An 8,967-nucleotide genomic window follows, 5' to 3' on the forward strand; every position below is an offset into this window, starting at 1 on the left:
AGATCAAGGTAAACTAGTGAAAAACATCCTATAACCCTTAGAACATTCTACAAACCTTTGAGAGAAAGATTTCACCACCCACATGCTTTGAGGAAGCTTTCGTCCCCAGCATAAACTTAAGTTTCTTCCCTAAATACAGTGGGTGCACAAAACTACCAGATAGAAGAGCAGAAAGAGAACTATGAGCTTCAGCTGCATTTTTGCTGAGCTGTAATACTGGTAAAGCCTGTTTCAAGATCCAAGAGTACACCCTCAAATTTAAGGAAAGCATGTAAACGGCAGACTGACATGTCTGTGTCATCACATTTTCCAAAATGGTACTTCATAAAATTACAAACACTATCAAACTTCAAACAGCATTATTATCACTGTGTTCTACCTAAAAGGAACATTCTGGACCACAAAAAAAGTAAATAAATAAATCTCATTAGTCAAATGGCTTTTCAAAAATAAATTAACCATTAAGATGCCTCCATAAAATTATGGAATTTTTAACTTTAGTTTACATAATGCCTACAAAAAAAGAAGTCAATAAATGTTAGCTATTATTGTCATTACTGCTATCATGATGTTTTGCAATGATGGAATAAAAACTTTACATGAATTTGAGCAAACTCTGGGAGTTGGTAGAGGACAGAGGAGCCTGGCATGCTGCAGTCCATGGGGTTGCAAAGAGTCAGACTTAGCAACTGAACAGCAACAAACAGAAACTTAGAGGAAAGCTTACTTAATAAGTTACTTTCCATCAGAATCCAAGTTGGCCCACCAGGCCCTTGAATAATTTGATATTAAAAAGCACTTTGTTTTAGAGAAATCAAAGTTAGATTCCTTGGGTTCTAAAGAAGGTAAAGATGAAATAAATTCTGTAAAAAGAATTAATCTATTCTTCCCTAAGCCTTTTGGACACAATTCCACATCTGTAAACATTCCGCAATTCTACCATAAGTGCTATGACTTTCAGACCTAATGTATTTTTGTCAGGTGGTCAGGATTTATAAACAGTGGAAGTAAAATTAAGACAAGGGTCAGAGTTCTCCATTAGAAAGTGAAAGGAGACAGTTCAGAGTGGGCTGAAAATAGATGACTTTAGCCTAAGTCCTAAAAACTTTTAAAATAGATGTACTTAGATAAAATTTGAATTGCTTCTGAAGATAATTTGATTCTGATCCCGAAAAAAAGGGAATAGGCTAACATCCCTTGATTAAATGTTCTGTCTTTTAAATTCCCCAATATTAATCCTTTCAAAGATTCAGAGAAAATAAATTGAAAATATAAATTAGGAAGAGAAAAAATAGAACTGAACACGTTTGACAACTAGTCTCCAGCGTGGGTGTATAGGCATTACACCGGAGCAAGACCAAGCAGGCACCCTTTCAGACAGACATCTTAAATTAATGAGCAGACATCTTGCCTGTTTATACAGTTACAGTCTGCTTAAAGCCTTGTATAGTTTATCATCTTTTTATTGAAGTATAGTTGATTACAATATTGTGTTAGTGTCAGGTATACAGCAAAGTGACTCAGATATGTATATCCATCTTTTATCTATTGGCAAAGAATCCACCTGCCAATGCCGAAGACCCAAGACACGAGGGTTTGATCCTTGGGTGGGAAAGATCCCCTGGAGTAGGAAATGGCAATCTGATCCAGTATTTTTGCCTGGAAAATTCCATGAGCAAGAGGAGCTTGGCAGGCTACAGTCCTTGGGGTCATGAAGAGTTGGACACAACTGGGCACACACACAAGAAGATAGATACATATAGATATCTACCTATATATTGATAGATATCTTTTTTAAGATTATTTTCCATTATAGGTTATTATAAGACACTGGTTATAATTCCCTGTGCCATACAGTAAATCCTTGTTGCTTATCTATTTTATATATAGTAGTCTGTATCAGTCAATCCCATACTCCTAATTTATTCTATCAACCCCCTACCCCCTTTCCCCTTTGATAACCATAGGTTTATTTTCAATGTCTGTGAGTCTGTTTCTGTTTTGAATATAAAGTCATTTGCATTATTTTTAGATTCCACATATAAGTGATATCATAGATTTGTCTTTCTCTGACTTACTAAATACAGTATTTTCTAGGTCCACTCAAGTTACTGCAAATGGCAATATTTCATTCTTTATTACGTAGTCTTATCTTTTTTAAATGGCTTACAGAAAAGGTGAATACAAAGATAATTTGGGCTTAATATATAGCATTAAATTATATTTTCCTTTTGGGTATAAATACTTAACAAGTATCTAGTTTATCTTCAAACTTAGAAAAGAAAAAAGGCATTATAACGACCCTTAGGAAGCCTGTATTTTCTTAAACATTTGGTCAACCATTTATTTATTAAATATGAGAACTTGAAGTATCAACAGATATTCATCACTTTTTTTGACCTTTGAATTGCAGAGTTCAAAACTGGGTTTCAGCTTAGAAACAATGAAGAACTCCCCTTCTGAAAATATTTTTACAAAATCATAATACATACTGAAACATAATCCAAAAAAGAAGAAAATATAGGTAAACACAAAGAAGGAAATTTTAATTATCTGTAATTTTACAAACCACAAGTCAAACAATTTGTGCCAAAAGCTTTTTCTGTACACAATACAGAAATTGTTCCTTTACAAATGAATTCTTGATTAGGATTTAAGACTTAAAGCCACAAATAATTCTATGCAAACATATAGAATTTGTGTTCCAGGCAGTTCAAATGTAAAAAAACAAAAACACAGCTAAAATCCTTCTTACCTAAGAAAACATTAACTACAGAGAAGGAAATGTGTGTGGTGAATAAACATAAAGCTGAAGGGGAAAATTTAATTAGTCACTTGAGAAGAAACTGTTTTTCAATTATTTTTGGTCTTTCCTAAGCAAGTAAAAAGGATTCCACTTATTTTTTTTTTAACTTATTTTTAATTGGAGGATAATTGCTTTATAATGTCATGCTGGTTTCTGCTATACAACACTGTAACTCTGCCCTAAGTATACATATATCCCCTCCCTCTTGAACCTCTCTTCCATCCCCCCAATTTACCCCAAGGATCCCACTTATATCAGACTTTTTTTTTTAATATATCAGACTTTAAATCCCTCAAAAAAATCATACTTTATCCTGGAGAATGTGTAACCAACTCCCCAGTACACTCACTACTAAAAATAATAATAAATAAAAGTGAAACATCTTACAGTTGGGGATGTATCTACTTTCCTGCTTCAATTTTCTGCAAATATCAGGGGTAATTTTTCCAAATAAACTAATCTAAACTGAAGCACATTACATTTAAAGAGTGGCAAATTTTATATTGTTAGGTGCACTCAACAAAAGTTAATACATATTGTTGCCATTTCCAGAATGCCATTCTCAGGCAGTATCACCTTCTATGGTGCTAAGTGTCACCACTGGAAAATTGCTCACAAACTCACAGCAAAGCCGACTGGGGGAAGTGGGAAGTGACAACACTGTGACAGCGCCCAAGAAGGCACCAGAAGAGTAGTGGCTGTTTTAAAGTCAGGGACGTGGCATGAAGGTGGAAAAGGGTGAAAGCACGTTGAAAGCTGGAACGCCAAAAGATAACCAGCAATTACTGAGTGAAAGCCATGTTCCTGAAGTTACTTCTGGGGTTAATCCTATATGACAACTATTTATCACCTCCATTATACAGAGGAGGAAATAGCTTTAGAGAAGTCAAATAACTTACTGCCTAATCATCCAGCTATTATGCAGCAGACAAGGAATTCAAGACTAGATTTGTTTGACTCCACACCCCACACTCTTCATTTCCCCAGGCTGCCTCTCTGGTTCTTCAGCATAGAGACTTCAGGTTCCCTGGGAGCAATGTCAATGGTGGGCTCTAGGAGGGAGAGATCCATCTGGAGACAAATGGTCACACGCTCTCATGGGGAGCCTAGATTTCTCAGCCTTTCTTCATCACAAACTGCCTTTATACATAATCTTTTCTTCCATTTTTCCTTTTACAGACCTAACGCACTGGATGGATGGATGGATGGATGGGAGGGAGGTGGGGGTGAGCTGTTGACTTAGATGTTTATTTGATTTACAAAATCCTCTGTCCTTGTCTTTGTTCAAACTGTTCCCTGTACCCGAGGCCTTTCTCCAGTATCCCTGTAGCTAATCACATCTACGACTGAATGTCCAGTTCAAATGACATATCCACACAGCACTCCCCAATCTCCACTGTCCCATTTAGTGGCAGTAGCTCCAATCTAAATTCTCTTGATCTTTTAGGTATAAATATATATAAATATACAAATTATATGATGCCAGATAGGTACACGCTATAAATAAAATAAAGGGGCAAGGGAGAAAGAATGATGAAAGAGGCAGTGTAAGGACACAGAAAGTATCTGGCAAGACCTCCCCAAGGCAGTGATTTGTAACACGGTGTGTTTAAGTCAACACAAACTATTTCAGCACCAACATCTATTTCACAAAAGACTCTTCCTCAGCTTTCCATACCCTCCCCTAATCCTTTCTTAAAAAGTCTGCTGCACTGGTTTTTCATTACAGATATTATTTTAGAGGGGAAAATATCTCACACAAGATGCTGACAGGTGCTTTACAAACAGGTGCAAACTTCCAGTCACACATATTCTGAAAAAATGTTAAGAGTGATTTGTCAGTGAGAAGTCTGAGGCCAAAAAGCAGCTGAACTACAAGAATTTAAAATGAAATTTCAAGAAAAAGACTTAGTAACTCTTCAACTCTAAGCTGTACGTTTACTTTCTGTCATGTATGAAAAGAACAGCAACAGGAAAACAGACTGGAAGAGAGATCCTGCAGTTTTCACTTAATGATAGAAAAATTAGTCTGGGGAATTCCCTGGCAGTCAGTGCTCTCACTGCCAGGGTCCGAGTTTGATCCCTGGTCACAGAACTAAGATCCCACAATCCTCACGGTGTGGCCCACCACCCCGCATCCCAAAAAAGATAGAAAAATTAGAATATCCTCCCCCCCTTTAAAAGTCACACTGCCTACATGACTTAAAGAAAAACAGCACACACTAAAATTTTCTTTCACAGACTTACATAAGAGTTTGGAGGGCTCAATTCCTTTAATCACTTAGAACCAGGAGGTGCCTTCACACAAAAATCTAAGGGCCAAAGTACTCACTTCCCTTTCTTCCTCAGATTATTTTGTTGATTCCTCAGTACCTTGAGTGAAATATCTGTGGTCCATACTCTTTTTCAAAACTATTACTCTGATTACAGTCAGATTTTTTTATTTCCCTGATTACAAAAATTCCCTCTTTCATCTACACTATTGTGCTATCTGCTTTGACTTTTTTCTTATCTAATGATCCAAATATTCTTGCAAGCCAACTTACAGATCCCCAAAACTTATTTCTGCTTCAGAAATTCTTAAGTCTTTTTGAGCCATGGGTCTCTTTGGTAGTCTGGTGAAGCCTATGGACCCCCTTCTCAGATTGCTTTTTAAATGCATAACTAACTATATTCGACCACAAAAGAAACTAATTATACTGAACTATTAGCAAAAGAATGAAAAAAAAAACCCTGATATTTTAATATATGTGTACCTTTATTATCAAATAACAAGGTCTAACAGTGGGTCTGATAATACCATAATCCAAAGAAATTATAAGCATAAATGATACTTTAAAAATGTTTTACTGGAGTGTACCATAATTGATATTTTAAGATACCTGCAACAACTGTAAACATGACACAAAAATATCTATTATTTATGTTGGTGACAAAGTCACAGGCATCGCTAACTCTACTGTGGTTTGTTGCTTATAATGACAATACAGTTATCAGATAATAAAGACGTGTTTTGTTCTCATTCTAGTTCAAGGAGCTCCTGAATTCTATCCACCAAATGGTGAATCCCAGGTTTAAAATCCTTTCTAGTTTAAAGCCTCGCTCAAACTGATTTTTAGCACAAATTTTAAAATAAAAACACTGAGTTCTCCTTTGACTTACCTCTCGTCTGAACGGACCACCACGCCTCCCTGTTTTTACGCAGATTTACAGACAGAACTACCTGTTTATTTCTCTGCTTTGCTTAGCCAGCACCCGTTTAAAATTTTGCCAGTCAATGAAAGACGAAGTTGAAGGAAAGGCGATGGAAGCAACCGACAGCTTCTTATTTACACACCTCCAACAGGAAGTGGAAAGATGCCAAATATGGTGTGTATGTTTCTGGTAGGTGGGCTGCCCCTCCACCCCCAGACCGTTGAGTCCAGCTTGTCAAGAGTCTCCGAACCAAGACATCTTCACCAGCGGCACTCAGAGGATATTGCACCTTCTCGCCTCCCATTCTCAGTTCTCCAGCTGCCAGGTCGCTCGCCTCTGTTTCTCCCTTCCCGTCCCATCCCCCACGCGTCCCTCCCTCTTGTCCGCCCCAGGCTGCCTGGTCCCCTGCGCGCCGCCTCCTCTCCCCTCTGGACCGAATCGTGTGCCCCCGGCCCCCAGTCTCCCCTCGCTGGAGGGAAGGGCCCAGGGCCCAGGGGTTAGCTGCACCCGGTGGCCCGCCGTCAGGCGCAGGCTGCGGCCCTAGGCCGGAGCAGCACCGCCGCCAGGCAAGGAGCCCGCGCACTGGGCGCGGGGTGATCCGGGACGTGCACTTACCGAGAAGATCATGCGGAGGAGGGCACCGAGGTCTGCGTCGGACCGTCACTCGGCCTCGGAGCCGTCCCCTCGCCGCGAACTGCCACGGCCGCTGCCCCCGCCGCCGCCACTCGCTAGTTGGCTTCCCTGCGTCCTGCGGCGGCGCTGCCGCCAAGTCATCGCGCTTGCGCAGAGCCGCGGGGACCTCTGGGACTGGTAGTTCGGACCCGCGGCCAGCAGCGCCTCTTCCGCTTTTACCCCCTACCCCCCACCCCCGAGTCCGCCGCGGGCTGGAGCGGTCTTCCGCGGCTGGGTTACCGCGAAAGGGCTTCCGGAGACTTGTTCGCCAAAGACCCGCTCTTGCTGTCGCGTACGGTACCGCTGAATGTTAAAAAATCCGTCTGAGCATGTGTAAAGTAAAACAATTTATAGCATTTATGTTTTAGGTGACAAGTGTCACTTGGCCAGAACACATCATTCGAAACCCATATGGCTTTCTTCTTACTTTCTGTTAAAAGTGTCACTAATTGCCTTTAATGACACCTGGGTTTTCAGTCTTAAACCTGATGTCCCACTATGTTTATCAAATTTTACATACTGTAAACTTGACCATACAGTTTTTAGGTCGATTGACAATTTATTTAATACAATCTTTTAAAAATAACAATTCACATATATTCAAATGTCAGGTTAACTGAACACTCCTATAAACCTTAGAATTGGAAGACACCTTAAAAGCCATTAGTCCAACTTCCTCCCGGGCATGAATTCCCACTTGTACACTCCTTCCAGATAGGCGTCCAACTTTTATTTCAACAGTTCAAATTTCAGAGCGCTCACTTCCTTAAGTAAGACAGCCTGCTCAACTGTTGGGCAGCGTTTAACGTTAGAAAGTTCTCCTGCTGAACCAAAATCTATTTCCCTTTTACTTCCTTCCACTGCTAGTAGTTATGCTGCTTACAGCAATATAGAATATTTTCCCCCTGATAGTCTTTCAAAAACTTGAACACAATAATTATATCCTCCAACACTAGGCGTCTCCAGACCAAAAAAAAAAAAAAAGTGATAATTGTCAGTTTTGGAACAACTTAAATATGATTCAGCTCCCAGACTGCTTTCCATTTAGTCATTCTCCTTGATGTATTATCTTTAGAAATTGTCAAAATTTGCCTCGGATTTATTGCCTTTTTTTTTTAATCACAAGAGCATTCTGTGGTAAGCTCGTCAGGTATTATTGCTATCATATTGCCATTCAACTGACTCAATAATTCGATTAGAGATTATCCCACAGCTCTATTATAAAACATTGTCCAAACCAACCAGATGCTTCCTTTGTGGTTCAGATGGTAGCTGCTGCTGCTGCTAAGTCACTTCAGTCGTGTCCGACTCTGAGCGACCCCATAGACAGCAGCCCACCAGGCTCCCCTGTCCCTGGGATTCTCCAGGCAAGAACACTGGAGTGGGTTGCCATTTCCTTCTCCAATGCATGAAAGTGAAAAGTGAAAGTGAAGTCGCTCAGTCGTGTCCCGCTCTTTGCAACACCATGGACTGCAGCCTACCAGGCTCCTCCATCCATCGGATTTTCCAGGCAAGAGTACTGGAGTGGGGTGCCACTGCCTTCTCCGTCAGATGGTGGAGTCCACCTGTAATGCAGGAAACCTGTGTTCAGTCCCTGGGTGGAGAGGATCCCCTGGAGGAGGGCATGGCAATCCACTCCAGTATTCTTGCCTGGAGAATCCCATGGACAGAGAAGCCTGGTGGGCGCATAGAGTCAGACATGACTGAGCAACTAACACACAAACACACACACAGCAATCAGTGAATGAAAAAAGCAACAGAATTATTTAGGGTAAAAGGATAATCACACAGATTAAGGATCATAATAATAAGCTAAGTTATAAAGTGCATTCAGATTCTTGGTAAAAATCTTCATCACATTGATGGGCCATGACTTTAGAAAGGAAGTAACACTTCAAATTTACTGAATGGTTGGATTTCAAGAAAGAAATGGCATATCACTAAGGAAGAGTCCAGCAAAATGAAATGGATCACTGTTTGCTCTCACTTAACACTGAGTACAGTGCTATAAATGGGCTGGAGCACACAGGCCAGGTTAAAGGGGAAGGAAAGAGCCCCCAAAGTTGCAAGAAGTTCTTAAAGGTTGTGAAGAAATTGCAGTATGTAGTAAGTAAAAAGAATACCGGGATGGTCAGTTAGTCATTCTGAGTCCTCTGTCAACCTATAAATGAAGAACTTGACCTAGATAAGTAGTTCTCAATATTTTCTTCCAGCTAGTACATCCAAGGAACACAACCTGCACATCAGAACAATGAATCACCGGACTCCCTGGTGGCACAGTGGATAAGAATCCA

At 40.1% G+C, this 8,967-nt stretch overlaps 1 protein-coding gene across 1 annotated transcript in view; it reads right to left on the bottom strand.

Moving 5' to 3' along the window:
• The window catches only part of GAPVD1 (GTPase activating protein and VPS9 domains 1), a 61,955-nt gene extending 55,255 nt beyond the window's left edge, over positions 1-6,700 (bottom strand). The window contains exon 1 of the mRNA XM_068986943.1: positions 6,617-6,700. The gene's annotated coding sequence lies outside the window, so the exon portion shown is untranslated. The remainder of the gene's footprint in view (positions 1-6,616) is intronic.
• Positions 6,701-8,967: the final 2,267 nt, after the last annotated feature.

The sequence above is a fragment of the Capricornis sumatraensis genome, chromosome 1, assembly GCF_032405125.1.
Source record: "Capricornis sumatraensis isolate serow.1 chromosome 1, serow.2, whole genome shotgun sequence".
NCBI classification, from domain to species: domain Eukaryota; kingdom Metazoa; phylum Chordata; class Mammalia; order Artiodactyla; family Bovidae; genus Capricornis; species Capricornis sumatraensis.